This window comes from Gossypium arboreum, chromosome 11, assembly GCF_025698485.1.
Source record: "Gossypium arboreum isolate Shixiya-1 chromosome 11, ASM2569848v2, whole genome shotgun sequence".
Lineage (NCBI taxonomy): Eukaryota > Viridiplantae > Streptophyta > Magnoliopsida > Malvales > Malvaceae > Gossypium > Gossypium arboreum.
Genome location: NC_069080.1, coordinates 21,919,390 through 21,937,037, shown reverse-complemented (window position 1 = coordinate 21,937,037; position 17,648 = coordinate 21,919,390). Strand labels below are relative to the sequence as shown.

Sequence of the window (17,648 nt, the reverse complement as noted above, 5' to 3'; positions counted from 1 at the left end):
CACGACTGGGCCGGGTTTGGGGTGTTACATTCCCCTTTCACCTGACAAAGTAGTATTTCAACAACCTGGTCTACTCCACTCTCGCCAGCAAACAGAGGCTGGAGTTAAAAAAGCAGTATTTCTTAAGTAAGTTAAAGCGAGAATGCATAGAAATAAGTTAAGTAATCAACCTTCCAATTTGGTATAGTTTAATCGACAAGGTGGCCCTTAGTGTTTCAATTTTTAAACATTGATTGCGAATGGAAAAGAAATGATTTTTTGTCACAAATGTCAAATGGCTGAGAATAGACTAAGGAAGACTCCACAGGACATTCCTCTTACACAAATCTATCCTTTTTTAAGGCAAATTTACATGCATGATTTTCTTGGATTCAAAAATGAGTGTTCGATAGATATGTGTTTAAGATGGGAATGTTTATTTTCAGGAGGAAAGATTTTCACATCTGTGACGTCCCCTAACCCTATACCGTCACCGGAACAGGGTTACGAGACATTACCAGTCAGTACAGTCCAATTTCGGTCATTAATTAAAATAAATATTCACACACATCCTAGTTTTAAGATGTCGTCCCTTTAATGGGCCCTCGCGGTCCAATAGGAACAGTAAATTCAATTCGGGACTAATTTAGAATCACTACGATTTTTTTTTAGTAAATTTCAAAATTCATACTACATACCGTTGCCAACCATAATTTACTCATTTCATCAATACTTCTATAACCTAAATGACTCTCATAAAATGTCCTAGGTACATGCCATTATCAATACTCAGCATACTTTACCTTAATGAATTCGGGATCGTCTTGGGATACTGTTTCAACGTACTATCTTTACTCAACCTGCGCACGGAAACAAACCGTACGCTGAGTATGGTATACTCAGTGGTATTTCTATAATCTGAGCACTTAAACAATTATAAAACGTATTAATTTATATATATATAAATATATATTGAACTATTCAAACTCAATGAGAATTCAAACATTCACTTTCCAACCAAATGTTTTGGTCTACTTTAAATTCAAAATCATTTATTATTTTTCAATAGCAATTAATCAATCAGTAATGTTCATTAACTCTCAGAACAATTATTTATTCAGTAACAGTCAGTTATTTGGTAACAATCAAATATTTAGTAATAACCAGTTATTCAGTAACAGTCAATTATTCCGTAATAATCAGTTATTTTATACCTTAATTTACTCACAATTCAATATCATTGAACTATATTCAACTATACACTTATCAATCATATTCCATTTTAATTCATTTCAATAACAGTCAATTTCATTTATATCATATCAACTTACTATCCCTAATAGCTTTCAGTATATACATACGATTCATATAACTTAAATCACATTTCAATCCATCAAGTGGCATCATATATCATCAATTCGAACTCCAATCATTTCATGAACCTTTGGTTCATATTTTCAATTTCATATCTAAATTTTCAATTCTCAATTCAATTTCTCGTTTCATTTCAATAGCTTGATCAATCAAATTTATTCGATTTATCTTTCACTTATTTACCCTATTAACAAACCCGGACTTTGACGGATACGATTCCAACCCAAACACACCGATCGACACATTGTGCCTAAAAGCGGTACATAGTACTGATCGATATCGACACATAAAGTGCCTAAAAGCGACACACGAGGTGCCTGATCGACACACGAGGTGCACGAAATACGACACATAAAGTGTCGATCGATAAAACCGACAAATCCGTACACTTCCGGATCCTATGGCATGCCAATTATATCCGACTCAAATGACTAGTTAATAGGGTATTTCATTCACTTTCTCAATTTAATAATTCTTTCATCAATATACCATTCGATAATCACATATATTCACCCATTTTCACAATTCATACAATTTCATTCAATTCAACAATATATTTCAATTATTCACATTAATTCATAATTCAATACAATTCAATTCACTTTTCAATATCAAATATTCAAATATCACAATCTCATATATTCATATCAATTTTCTCATATTTCTAATCAATATATTTTTCAATATAATATTTATTCAATATTTAAATTTCTACATAAATCATATATATTATATAATTCAATCAATATAAATTCAATCAAAATAATTTCAATCAATATAAATTCAATAAATTCATCGCATACCAAAATCAATCCATTCCAATTGTAAAACATCATAATTCTAACACTAACAATTGCAATATGTATATAAATATAACAAATAATAACTAAGTTCAGATTATAGAAATACAAACCGTAATTTTTTGAGCTAACTCCCGTTGACTTTGTCTTGTCCTTTCTTAGCCGAGATTTCCGGTACCACATTGACTACGAAATTAATACAATTCATAATCATTAATACATTACTAATTCATATCTAGAGTTACAGAATTTTAAATTAAGATCCGCTAATTTTTCCTGAAACTAGACTCACAAATCTTCTTACAATAAAATTTTCAGAATTTTTGGTTTAGCCATTAAGTACAGTTTATTCTTTAAATTTACTCCTATTCTGCTGTCTGACAGTTTCGTCCATTCTTCGCTAAAAATTAATTATCTCACAGTACAGAACTCGGATAATATTCCCGTTGATTTCTCCTGAAAATAGACTCATTAGGGATTCTAAACATATAACTTTAAGCCTCTAATTATTTTTCTTCAGTTTTTGGTGATTTTCCAAAGTCAGAACAGGGGAACCCGAATTCATTCTAACCTTGTCTCACAAAATTCATTATATCTCATAATTTACAATTCAATTGCTTATATCGTTTCTTCTATAAGAAACTAGACTCAATAAGCTTTAATTTCATATTTTATTCATCTTCTAATTCGATTTCTATAATTGTTTATGATTTTTCAAAGTTAGACTACTGCTGCTGTCTAAAACAGTTTTAGTGCAAAATATTGATTTACTTTAATTTCAATTTAATTCTAACTAAATTCACTTACTTTTCTATCTTAATTCATACTTTATTTCTACTCAATTTTAACCAAACTTAGACATAATTATCTATTTTTCATCATAAAACCATAATTTCGAAATTCTTTCAATTTAGTCCTTAAAGCATAAAACTTATGAATCACTTTACAATTCAATCCTTGTATCATTTTTAACTTGAATTTCTATCAATTTAGCCCTTAATTCATCATTTTATTTAACATGGACAATATCTAGAAATCTAATAACTATCAAAATATCAACTTAATTTCATCAAAACTTTGTTCTAAGACTTCTAAAACATCAAAATTAAGTAAAAAGGGCTTGATTGGCTTACCTATTAAAGCTTAAAGCTTCAAACCTTCAAACCTTCAATTTTCCCTTTTTCTTTTCTTTCTTTCTTTCTCCCCTGTTTCTTCTCTGTTTCGTTTCTTCTCTGTTTCGTTTCTTCTATTCTGTTTCTTATGTTTCTTTACTTATTTATATATAATATAATATAATATAATATAATATAATATAATATAATATATATTTTAACACATAAAATCTCAGATTTTTATGTTTATGTCACTCACTTAGGACAAATGGCATAATTGCCATTTTGGTCCTCTTCATTTTCTTTTAATCTACAATTTAACTTTCATCCTTTATTCAATTTAGTCCTTTTCTTAATTACTCTTAATTAAATTAAATTCACTTAATTAAACTCTAATTAACTACTCATTTTACTTAGTAAATATTTTTAATAAATATTTACGAATCCATTCGAAACGGAGACCGAAAATATACTTTTTTGGCAATGGTAAAATTCGGGTCGTTACAACATCATCCCGAGACGTGTTTAACACGGATTAGTTGAGAACAGGATTGAGTGTTTGGTCAATATTTTTGAATTTTACGTATGAGAGCAATGAAATCAGAAAGTACATTGACAAAAGCAAATCTCAAATAATCATGCAGAATAACAAATTTAAGAGCAGATCTCAAATAATCATGCAAAATAACAAATTTAAGTTCTCTACTTGAGTCACTATAGTCCATTGCAAATCTTGGGGAAGACCAACAAAATCATCAAATTTGGTCCCTACCAATATTGGAATTGCTGTCTGCAAAATGAAGATAAAGAAACAATAAGTAAAAACACTTTAAATGCAAATCTAACGTTTACTGTAATTTAGTTCATGTAACCGTCCTTATCTGGATTTGGTCATTGCTACCCACATATAGGTTCAAATCAAAGGAGATGTGCTTTCAAATGACAATGCCTTAAAAAGGTTGATGGGCGTCTAAAGAGGACAAGGAAATTGACAACGACCTACTACTTAACGTGCATTAGTTAAGTCAATATTTATACATAAACATAACTAAAATGTTTAAAATGTTTTAATGGAAATATATTAAATGATAATTAAATCCTTAATCTTTTATTATCGTTGAAGTAGTAAAATTAATCTTAATACATAGATATAGTACATGGTAAAAATATAAATAAAATATTATAAAATATTGCAAAAATACAATTGTTTGCAAAAGGAGCTTAAAGATAAATAGATAATAAAAGCAACCAGTAGAAGGCATAGAAACTAATCACTTTCGTCAATTGTTGATAATTTATCATCGTTAAATTACTCTGATAATAAATTCTAATTAATTAATTGTTGCGAAAGGTACCCAAAAAATTCAGTGACATACTAAGCACAAAAAAACCAAGTCTAAAGTGATTTATATTACTCATCACTATCTTTGAAGTTTAATTTTGTGATGAATCGATAAGGATTTTCGATAAATTTGGTGGCATGCTTGCATATACATAACACATTAGAACACAGGTAGAAACAGAAAATAGATTTAAAAACACTTGGGCTTTTGGAACAAATAAAGTATAGTATAACTTCCAAGGTAAACACATTACATTTATTTACAAATTTTCATGAAGTGGTGTTTGATGGATTAAACGGCGATAAAATTAGCGTGAAAGCGATTGAAAACAGAATCTAAAAAGGAGATGAATAAAATTAAAATAAATATTGAATAAAATGAACAGAAAAACAATTGAGAGAGGATAATGCCTTCCTTGTCCTTCCAAAATATTTTGTAAGAAACAAGGAGGGGAGACATGAAATTTCTATCAGAAAACACTGGCTTTAGTACCTGATTCCACTCTCTTGCTTGACTATACCATCCAACAACACTGAAAAATTCAAGAAAAAGTATTGTAAGCATAAGGAGTAAAGAATAATGAGAAAAACAAATTTGTACCTAAATTACACGATTAGTGTAGCAGAATCAGATGAACCGCTTCCAAAGTCGATATCGCACAGACGCAATGGTTTCGGGGAATAACAGCAAGTGAGACGAGAGGACAGGGAAAATAGTTAGGGATTTCGGGGATGGGAGAACAGATTTAGGGAAAAAATGGGATTTGGGGAAAATGTTAGGGATTTCGGGTTTGGGGAATTAGAGGAGGATTTGGGGAAAAACAAAGTGGTGTTTTTTGTTTTAGAGATTTAAGGAAGGAAGAACCGAAATGGGGGAAAATGACTTAGCAAAAAACTGAACTAATTTCGGGTAAAGGGCATAAACCTCAAGGGAGAAAAAATGACGCCGTTTCAAATAAGGAAACTTTGTGGCGTTTTCATCAAAGCGCCGCTAATGAGACATTTTTCGGTGTTTTAGGCAAAGCGCCACTAACGCCTCTTTTATCTACACTACAAAACAACGCCGTTCTAATACAATTTGTGGCGTTTATTATAGAAACGCCGCTAAAGCCACTAATATTTAGAGGAAACGTTGCCGTTTTACTCTAATGTATAATTAAATTTTGTGGCGTTTTCTGAAAAACGCCGCTATTACCTATCATTTGCGGCGTTTTATGTATAAACGCCGCTAATACCTGAATATTTTTTAAAAATTGGTCAAAATTTAAAACTATATATTTAGAATTTCTTTTGTATTATATCCAAGTAATGTTAGTGTGACGAATGTTAGTGTAGTACAAAATATATTTTCATATATTTATATTAGGTGTAGTACAAAATCGCAAGAATCTCATAAAATTCCAAATATTGGTTCAGTCTTCAACAATATACCTTAAACTTTAAACCTCAAACCATAAACTTACACTCTAAACCCTAACTATAGTTAAAACTTTAATTTTGATGTAATACACATTTTAAAATACATCAATATATTTTTATATTGAATAAATATAAATATTATGTATGCATATAAATTAATTAAATAAAAACATGACGCTATTTATATCAATAATTGTGTTAATAGGTGGAAAGATCTAGATCAAATTACAGTTCATGTACACACTTGCACACTAAACCACTTTTCATCTTTGCTATTTGGGATTTAACCCATTTTGATATATATTATTTTAAAATAATAATTTATATATATTTGTCTTATTTATATTAAAATAATAATTTATATATATTTATCTTATTTATATTTATCTTCTAAATTAAAATCCAAAATTATACTCTAAACTTGAAACCCTAAACCCTAAATCCTAAACCTTAAACCACAAGTACAAAACCCATAACCCCAAACTTTAAACCCCAAAACCATTCACAGTAACCCCTAAACCAACCGTAAATCCCTAACTATAAAGCCTCCAAACTATAAACTCTAAAAATCGTTAACCCTAAACATAATTGTAGACATATTTTTGGGAATTAGTGTGGCCAATGTTAGTATAGTACAAATTAAAACACATATATATGTTTATATTCTTATATTAAATAATATGGGTATATACAAAATGGCATGAATCTCAGTAAAATCCAAATGTTCTTCAGTTTCTAGCTAATAGTATCCTTTTCTTAAACCCTAAACCTAAACTTACACCCTAAATATATAGAATCTTAATTAATATATATTACAAGTTCTAATATATATATAACAAGGGACACAAGTAATTAAAATAGAATCTTAATGCTTACCAAAACCCTAAAATAAATTATTTTTTATCATTAATCATAACCTCTAATCCCTAATAGCATAACCCCTAAAACCATGAACATTAATATTAATTCGACCCTAATACCTAAAACACAGTAAATCCCAAACTTACACTCTAAAACATAAATCCATAACCTAAAATAATAAACATTATATCATAAACCCTAAAACTCTAAATTAACCTAAAATTCATAACCTTAAACCTTAAAATAACATAATTTATTCGAGGCGTTTTCTAAAAAAACGCCACTAATGATTCACATTTTGCGGCGTTTTTATAGCTAACTAAGGGACGACGCCGTTTTACTCAAAACTTCTGCGGCGTTTTTAGACAACTGCCGCTAATACGTCACTTATTACGGTGTTTTTTAAAAAACGCCGCTATTGCTTGAATTTTTTGCGGCGTTTTACCAAAAACGCTGCTAATGCCTCAACAGCTCACCAACAAACCGCGCCGTTTTGCTCAACACATTTGTGTCGTTTTTAGACAACCGCCGCTAATACGTCACCTATTGCGGCATTTTTAAAAAACGCCGCTAATGCTTGAATTTTTTGCCTCACCAACAAGCGGCGTCTTTTTGCTCAACACATTTGCGGCATTTTTAGACAACTGCCGCTAATGCGTCACCTATTGCGGCGTTTTTTTAACGCCGCTAATTCTCATTTTTTTCGGCATTTTCTACATAAACTCCGCTAATATTGATCATTGTGGCATTTTTTTGGCAAGCGCCACTATAACTCTGACCTATAGCGGCGTTTTTATCCAAACGCCACTAATGTGTATATTTTGCGGCGTTTTTTGTCCAAACGCCGTTGAAAGCACCGCTTAAAGTCTATTTTGCTGTAGTGCAAACTTAATGAAAATAACCAAGTGTTATATACCATATAATATTTTAATTTGAATCAAAGTCCAGTAGGACAATTAGTTAGAATAAATAATAGATTGATCGGTCCCAAAGATAAAAATTATTCTAAATGGTTATAGGCGGGTACTCCAGAAGAGACCTAGGACATAACTAATAAGTAAAACTCCAGAAGAGATTCAATTACCTGAAACTAAATTTTAAAATAATGAAAATAAGAGATCTCGATAAGTTATGTCAATTAGAAAATGTGGAACCGAAAAATAAAAGTGGTCGACAATGATTTTGCATGCAATATTATTATTGAAATAATGAAATAAAAGGAGGATCTTGAATAAATCTATTAAGAAATATAGATATGGAAAGAATTGATCAAAATAGAAAGACGCAACTCAAGTACAATTAAATTCGAGGAGTTTTAGACCAGTAGTCCAAATATCTAAAGGTATAAAGCTAGTGAGGATGCAAATGAAGTAGTTTTACAAAAGCGGAATAAAAATATGAAGTTTTTTGCTAAGTACTGGTATTGATTATGAAAAGATATAATATTCTTTTGTAGTGGATGCAATAATCTTTAGACATATTATTTTGACAATTCATAAAAGATTTAACTTGCGTCTAGTGGTTGTTTTACAACATTTATAAATCACTATATAGTAAAGTTTATATTAAAATCATTGAAGGAATTTAGAATGCTAAAAGCATATTGAAATTCTCGGAAATTATTCATTTATATGAATTGAAATAATTTGAACATATGTGGTAAATTTGAGTAGTTGAAGAAGGATTATAAAATGATATAAAATACCTATTTTTATTTTTATATAAGAATCATAATTAAAGTTTGTTATGATATTGTTGAATCTCCGAAGAGATCAACATATATTTCTCAAAATTTTCCCTCACTCATGTTTTAAAAGAATGGTAATATAAATGCTTAGCAAATACATTCAAATATTCATTTGAAAAACTAGTATTCTAGATTGAATACGTAGAATATGATAAAATATGTGATGTTTTCACGAAGGGGAGTAAATACGCGTTGTACTCTTTTTCCCTTAACTGAGGTTTTGTCCCATTAGGTTTTCATGGTAAGATTTTTAATGAGGCAGCATATTATGCGTATCATAAATTGTGTATTTCTTTTCCTTTATTAGGTTTTTATCCCACATGGTTTTTCCTAGTAAGGTTTTAACGAAACACATTATCTATCAATAGACATCTAAGGGGGAGTGTTATAAATATCTTATTAAGTGGATGTCCATCATGATTAAGATAAAGTTTTAATGTATTTTAAATTCTAATAGTTATTAGAATTAGATCTCTATTTTTTTTATACTTCTTATACCTATAAATAGAGACTACGATGAAGCATAGTAATTATCCATTTTGATCAATAAAGTACATTTTCTATTGCTTTCATACTTTCTTTATTCTTTATTCTCTCCATCTCTCTTTATTTTATAACAAAATTATATATGTTTCATTGAAAATAATTTTTATATAAAATAATTTTAAAACATCATCGTATTTTCTTAAACAAGTTTATAATAATTTTCTAGTGTTTGAAGGATTCTAGGTAAAATAAATTTCAATATTTGACAAATTTTACTAAAATAAAATTTTGAAGCTTGATTTTATAAAACAAACACAACATAAATTATATTTTGGGTAACTACACCCATTGTCCTTGAACTTTACATAATAACTATTAATGTTGTTGAATTGCCACATTTTAGTTACTCATCTATTTTTCCCGTAAAATCAATGACGTGTACGTTAGTTTAAAGGATTAAAACTAATGTGGGCCCTGAAATATAAATACAATATTATTTTTCTATTGTTAATTTTTTCTTAATAACAATTTTAATAAATTATAAATAATAAATTAAAATAAAAAATTATAGAGATTCTAAATAATTATTATAAACAATTGTTTATAAAATTGTTTATTTCCTTTCTTTAATGCTTCTATTCAATCTTTATAAACAATTATTTATCTAAATGACCACCCTATAGATTCTATCATCTCCACCACACCACAACCAAGATTGAATTAAATGATTTTAATTGAATTAAAGCATTAGAAAAGGAAATAAAGAATTTTATAAACAATAGTTTATAATAATAATTTGAAATTTTATAATATATTTTATAATATTAATAATTTTAATGTGGGTAAATACCTCCTATTTTAGTTAACAGTATGCGACGTCCCGACGAGCAGTATTCTTTCGTCCCGATGATGCAATGGTCATCTTGTCCCAACAAGCAACAGAGCTTCATCCCGACAACGCGACAGTCCTTCAAATCCTGACATCATATCAAGCCACATGACGACGTGACGACGTGCAGATCAAATTTTCTCAGTTTTCTTTTCTTAGTTAAACTCTATTTTTAGTTCCCCCTTTAAACTCTAATTAACCTAGAGTTGTTATAGTCATATTTGCTACAAATTTCAATCTATAAATAAGGCTTAATTACTCTAAGTTTTACACAACAAAAATATTTAGACTGAGAGAATCTTGTTATTTGTTTTGAAGGGCTTTGTTTTTGGGGCTTCGAGTTTTTCTTTAATTACCTTTATCTTTTGTACTCTCATTTATTATAATGAAATCTCATTCTACCTGTGGTTTTTTATCCTCTTTTGAGGAGTTTTTTCACGTAAAATTTATGTTTTCCACGTAAAATTTATGTGTTCGATCTTTTCGATTTTAATTTATTTAAGTGTTTGTTGCATTACAAGGGTTAATTTTCGACCTTTGATTAAATTTTTATAATTTATTAAAACTTTTTAGAATTATTTCAAGAAAAAAATTAAAATATATATTTTATGTATATTTCAAGGACTAAATTAGTTTTTAACCCTTTAAATTAAGATGCCACATCATCCATTTAATGGGAGAAAACGATTAAGTAACTAAAATATAAAAATTTGATAAAGTTAATAGTTGATACATAAGTTTTAAAAGTTGGGTGACCAAAATGTAATTTAAAGTAAAATTCATGTACAACAAGTGTAACTTGCCCTTATATTTTTACCCAATATCATAAAAGCATTTTCGTTTGATAATAGAAATTTATTTATAATAAATGATTTCTTATATAAACTTATTAATATCCAACATTTGATATATATATATATATATATATATATATAACATCAGTGGCACATTGTAACTATAAGAGATAAATGAAATTAAATAGAATTTATATAAACACTAATATTTATATTATTAAAATATTTATTTATATTATTATTTAAGTTTTCGATTATTTATATTATTAAAATATTTATTTATATTATTATTTAAGTTTTCGATTGAGTAGGTGTTACCTTAAATCGGTCACCAACTCGATTAAAAATCATAGGAATGTCCTTTCGTAATTAAAATAAATAATATTATTTGAGGGTATTTTAATTTTTTACTTAAAAAAATCAATAAAAATATGCATATTATAATATTTGAATTCACACTAGTTGTATCAATAAAACATATAATTTACCATTCAACTAAACATGATCATGGGCCAAGCCGCGGCCAGTGCAAAATTTTAGGCTCGGGCCTAGCCCAAAAAATGGGCCTAAAATTTGTTCAAGCCTGACATCGATAAAAAATGCTAAACTCGAGCCCGATCCACTCATATTAAAAATTTTATATTTTTTATATAAAATAAATTTAAAAATATAATACATTAAATACACTAAAATATTAAAATAAATGTTTCCTAATAAATTGAAAATAAATTAGGAAAAATCTTTATACTTAAATAATACTAAGATAGTTGCAATTTATTTTTTGTCAAACTAAGATAATTACAACTTAGCAAGCAAATGCATCTAAAATAGTAGCAAAATTAACAATAAAATAAGAGTTATATAAAATTCAATCAATAACAACAAAATAGTAACAATATAATAGCAAAATGACAACAAACAATAACAAAGCAGCATCAAACAATAGCAGAAAAAAATTTAGTCAAATTCGGGCCAGGCCAAAAAAAATTTACGCGAGACTTGGCCCATTTGAAAAATGAGCATCACTTTTTGTACAAGCCCATTTTTTGGGCATATATTTTTGCCCAAACCCTCTTACTTTTTTGGTGGACCTTCAGATTTAGGCAGATGACTTGACCCATAATCATGTCTATATTCAGCTAAAGTTTTATATATATATATATATATATATATATTTATACATTTTAATTTTATTATTCACACTTTATTACTTCCATCAATTGTATATCTATATTATTAATTAAGTTCCTGATTGAGTCAATTTTACCCTCAACTGGATCACCAACACAATTATGAAGTTATGGGAATACCTTTCATAATTAAAATAAATAATTTATTCGAGAACATTTTAATTTTTTACTTAAAATCAATAAAATATATATATGATAATATTTAAACAGTCAAAGCTTCATTTAATTTATCTTTATATTCAAACCGTATAATTCATTATTTATTGTATAATATTTTTAAATATATATATATATTCTAAATCTATAATTTTCATACGGAAATGAGTGTGATAGGATTTTTTTTTTTTTAAATAACTCTAGCTGGTTACCATTAAATGAAGGGCATTGTTACCACAAAATCAGGAAGACCCCGTTGGCCGGAACAAACGGTCCATTTAAAACAAATTAAGATAGAAAAGCAAGCTTAAAGGAAAATGAACAGACAAGAAAAGCATAAAAAAAACTAGACTCAACAAAAAACCAGAAGAAATGAAACTCCAAACCAGATTAAAATTATGAGCTCCTATTCCATCCTCGATGGTATCTTCCATTGAAAACTTGAAAATGCTCCTGCATCCCTTATCTCAACCGAAGTAAAAATATCCACAATCCTTCGATTTAGAAATGCATACACAAACTCTTGAGGTTACTCGTTGTCGTTCCCGATCTACTACTGCTGCCACCCCCACCAGAGCTTCCTCGACCCAGACCCTTATTCCCTCAAAACGCCTCCTCTCCGCCGCCAGCGTGTGCGTCGCTTGATTGCTCTGTCGAGGTACATATCTAAATTCCACTGAATCAAAACACTGTCCCCTAGCCCTAATCTCTTTTACAAGTGCACTAATGATCGATATGTCAACCCCAGGACATCGCAGTTTCTTGATGACAGACAAAGAGTCCCCTTCCACTACCACCACTCGGAACCATAAATCGTTCAACAGAATCATCGCACTCAGACATGCCTTTGCTTCTGCAACAATCGAATCTGTTACAGATTCAAAAGGGTAAATACCAGCCGCCATGATTAATCCATCCCCATTCCTAATTAAGACCCCCGCAACAGCCTTGTATGTTAAATGATTGAAAGACACATCAAGGTTTGCCTTTACTTTAAATCCCTCTGGTGGCTTCCAAATGCTACACGGAGGACGTTGAACCTCTTGTAAAACCGAATCCAAACAGTCCAGTTCTTGCATGTATGTTTTGACGAAAGCCACAATACCATATGCTTGTTGATTGACACCCTCATGGTAAGCACTGTTCCGATTAAACCAAACTGCCCAAAATACAACCATCCACAATTTACATTTATCAAGGGAACTGTTGACAAACTCTTTAACTAACCATAGTTTCCAATTGTTTGTATTGTTTGAGGGAGCAAATGGTACCAGCAGAGCATTCAAAACCTGGGTAATTACAGCACAATCACAGAAGAGGTGCTTCACTGTCTCCTCAGCATCACTACATACTGGGCACCAGCTACTAGTTGCCACCCTTGGAGGTACCAGATTGCTTAGTGTAGGAAGAAAGTTATTAGCAATTCGCCAAAATGTAATCTTAATTTTATTTGCCAATTTAAGGTTCCAAATTCTGTTGTAAAAAACTCGTAGCTCATTGTTCTGGCTTGTATTTGCACATTCTGTACCATCGCCTGTATTTGAAACAAGCCACTTGTAACCACTCCTTACCAAATACTCCTCCGTATTATCCCCTTGCCACAAGAATTCATCCTCCTGTGTGAATCTTGACAGTGGCATGGAAAGCACCCTCCTGGCCTGATCACTACCAAACAAACTATTCACCACATCCGCCTGCCAGGTATATGTATTTACATCAATAAGATCCGAAACGAGTGTATAATTAATATCAATCGACTGAGCCGATTGTCCCTTTTCCAGTCCAGGCAACCATGCGTCTCGCCACATGTTAATAGAGGTGCCACTGCCCAATCTCCACCCCCACCCTCTTGAATCACCCTACGGGCCGACCAGATACTGCGCCAGGTATATGAAGGGTAAGAACCAAGTTGTGCATTCATAAAATCCGTAGATTGATAATACTTGGATTTCACAACACGGGCAAGTAAACAATCCGGTTTCATCAAAAGCCTCCAGGCTTGCTTAGCTAACAGAGCTATATTGAAAGCACCTAAATCTCAAAACCCCATACCCCCATAAACTTTTGGCCTGCATAATACGCCCCACTTACACCAACGTATACCCCTATTTGTATTGTTATTGCGCCACCAAAATTTACTAATAAGGCTTTCCAGCTCACGACATAAAGAACTTGGGAGTAAAAAACAATTCATGGTATAAATTGGAATTGACTGTAAAATGGATTTTATAAATACCTCTTTACCTCCCGCGTAGAGATAACGAGCAGTTCAACCATCAATGTGCTTCATAATCCGCTCCTTAAATCCCACAAAAGCCTCCTTCCTCTTCCTTCCCACAATTGTTGGCAAATCGAGGTACTTTTCCGGGTTAGACGAAATACGGACCCCCAAGATATCCCCTATCCGAGCCTTTGTCCTGTCATCGACGTTGCTACTAAAATAAACCAGTGACTTATCAAAATTGACAGTTTGCCTTGAAACCCCTTCATACTCCACTAGCAAGTCTTTCATCGCTCTTGCCCCCTCTTCCTTCGCCTCTCTAAATAATATAAAAAAGAAATATGTTATCGTTAGTCCCCTCCTCCCCACTGTTTCCCCTCGCGCCCTCTCGCCTAGCCAATTATACAAACTGGAAAGTCCTTCGGAACATATTTATTACTAGGATTTTTTAGTATTTATAAAATATTTATTACTAACATTTATAAAATGTAACATATTTATTCTTAAATGTTAATATATTTTTTAATAAAAATTTTAAGCATCATTTAAAAATTAAAAATATTATTTATGTTAGTTTTATTAAAATAAAAGTATAATATTGAATAAGTTAATTAAAATATTAAATTATATTAATAATTTATTATATAATTATATATAAGGGTAAATATTTAGGACATTGGTAGTGTATTTTTTTATTTTACAAGCAATTTTAAAAAATTGATGTGTTTTTAAATATTTTAATATTTTACTATACTTTATAAGATACTTGTTAAACTTGATCTTATTTGTGAAATTTGGTGTTAAACCTCGATCTTATTTGTGAATTTTTTTGTAAAATCTAAAAATTTTCTTGGCGATGTACCACTTTTCTTAAATATAAATATGTATATTTAATGATATTGAAAATTATAATATTTGATATTAATATTTTAAAATATATTTAAACTTTTCAAAATTATTATTTTAATCTTATTTAGGAAATTGAATTTTTAATTTGTATTGCATAGTTTTATATAAATGCGTATGTTTAATAATATTAAAATAATAATATTTGAGATTAATGTTTTAATTTTTAAAATATTTATTTAAAATTTTAAAATTTATATTTTAACTCTATTTAGGAAATTGAAACATTTAATTTGTATCTTAATTTATTAGGTAGTTGTTTTAGTACAGTTAGATTATCTAATATTAGGGAGTGTTTGAAAAACTATTAAAAGTTTTATTTTGAAAATGAAAATTTTCAATATATTAAAATTAATAAATAAATAATATTTTAAAAACCATTAAAGGTTTTTATTTTGAAAATGAAAATTTTCAACATATTAAAATAAATAAATAAATAATAATTTAAAAATCAGTTTGTACTTTTATCAAACAACGCCATTACATTTAACACTTGTATTTATCAATTTACCAAACAAAATTTTAATATAAACTCAGCACTCATCGATTTCAATATTAAAATTTAGGGGCTTAATTTGTCTGCACCTATTTGTTCTATTTACAAAAATAAAATATTATAAAATTTGGAAAAATGTTATGATAATCTCATTATAATTGGATAAATTGATTTACGGTAATATTTAAAATTTTGATTTAAATGCATTTGATTCAATTTGGATTTACGTCTTAATTAAAAATTATCATTTAATTTTTAAATTATAAATTATTTTAAAATATAGAATGTTAAAATATTTCCAATATGTTTCTTTCGAAATAAAAAAAAAAAAAACTTTCCAATATTAAACTAACAAAATTGAAATCAATGTTTTGATTTTAATTTTAAAGATGAATTAAATTGATAACTTTAATACTTTAAGATTACAATTAGTTTTTTTCTATTATTGACATAAACATAAAAATTAAATCAACTTCAACCTCAATTCTCAGAATATTTTTTATTTGTATGAATTTAGTTTTAAGTATATTTATATGAATTTTCAAGTGAGAGTTTTTCTATTTTCATTAAAACTTAAAATAAGTGTTGAAGTAAATCATCTGTCATATATTAATATTTTATTATTATATTAAAACTTCTTTAAAAGTTATCATATTAAAACTAATTAAATAAATTTTTGAATAAATTAAAGTTCAATAAATATAATCACTTAAATTTAAAAATATGTAAATTATTTAATATTGTATAATTAGTTAAATTATAATTTGAAATTCTTTTATTTGGAAAATATTATAAAATATTAATTATATTTAATAATAATTACTTATACTAATTACAAGAAATAAAATATATTAAATAATAAAAATGAATGCTTATATTCACGTACAACTCACATGGGATTGAATATTATCATTAAAATATTAATATGAATTTTCATTAAATTATTAAGAATATTACTTAAAATATTAATTTTTTTGTTAATGTTAAAATTCTATTAAAATAAAATCACAATATGAAATATTTTATTTAAATAATAAATTATATTAATAATTTATTATATGATTAAATACAAATATGTATGTTTAATAATATTAAAATTATAATATTTGAGATTAACGTTTTAATATTTTTAAAAAGTAAATTCTTATTATTTTGTTTATTTAATATAATTTTTATATAAAATTAAATTACTCATAAAAAATACATTTTATTAACTAATAAATTATTTTTGTTTACCAATATATCTTTTACCAAACAAATTAGGAAAAGGCATTGAAAAAATTGTAATTCATTTTTTGCGAAATAAACACACCATTTATCTCACTTCTATTATCATTTCTTTTATTATTTCTTTTATAATATAGGAAGTTGAGATTCAATGCTCAACCATATCATCGACTTCAGCTTCTTTATCCTTTATCTCGCACCATAACATCCAGAACCACTTAAGACATAAAATTCAGTCGCGCAGCATCAAACCCATTTAGTTATCGCATCAACAATCATATTCGCTATTTTTAGAACTTATCTTATTTCTACTTTCTAACTCAGATTGCTTAAAAGTATGTACTCCTTATTCTTGAATAGCTGAAAACTCATAATATAACGATTAAAAATGTTTAATTCTGAATTTTATTCCTATACTTTACAAAAATTATGAAGATAATTTATATACTTTAAGCTGTCAAAATATAATCTTGAGAATTGAAAAAAATTCATCTATTTTAATTTGTGGAAATTTAGTCTTTCTGTGTTACAAAAATGAAAATTTAGTCTTGTTGGTAAACAAGAGAAATTGATACCATTGATTTTGTTATCTATTATATATAGATTACTGATTTTCTAATTATTTACATAAATGGTTGAACTGCTTATA

At 28.3% G+C, this 17,648-nt stretch overlaps 1 long non-coding RNA gene across 1 annotated transcript; it reads right to left on the bottom strand.

Moving 5' to 3' along the window:
- Positions 1 to 774: 774 nt before the first annotated feature.
- Positions 775 to 3,432, bottom strand: LOC128284386 (uncharacterized). Its single transcript, XR_008274819.1, has 3 exons — positions 3,287 to 3,432; positions 2,267 to 2,339; positions 775 to 839 (listed from the first exon to the last, which is right to left on the bottom strand). It is a non-coding gene; the product is annotated as an uncharacterized LOC128284386 (long non-coding RNA).
- Between the last annotated feature and the right edge of the window lie 14,216 nt (positions 3,433 to 17,648).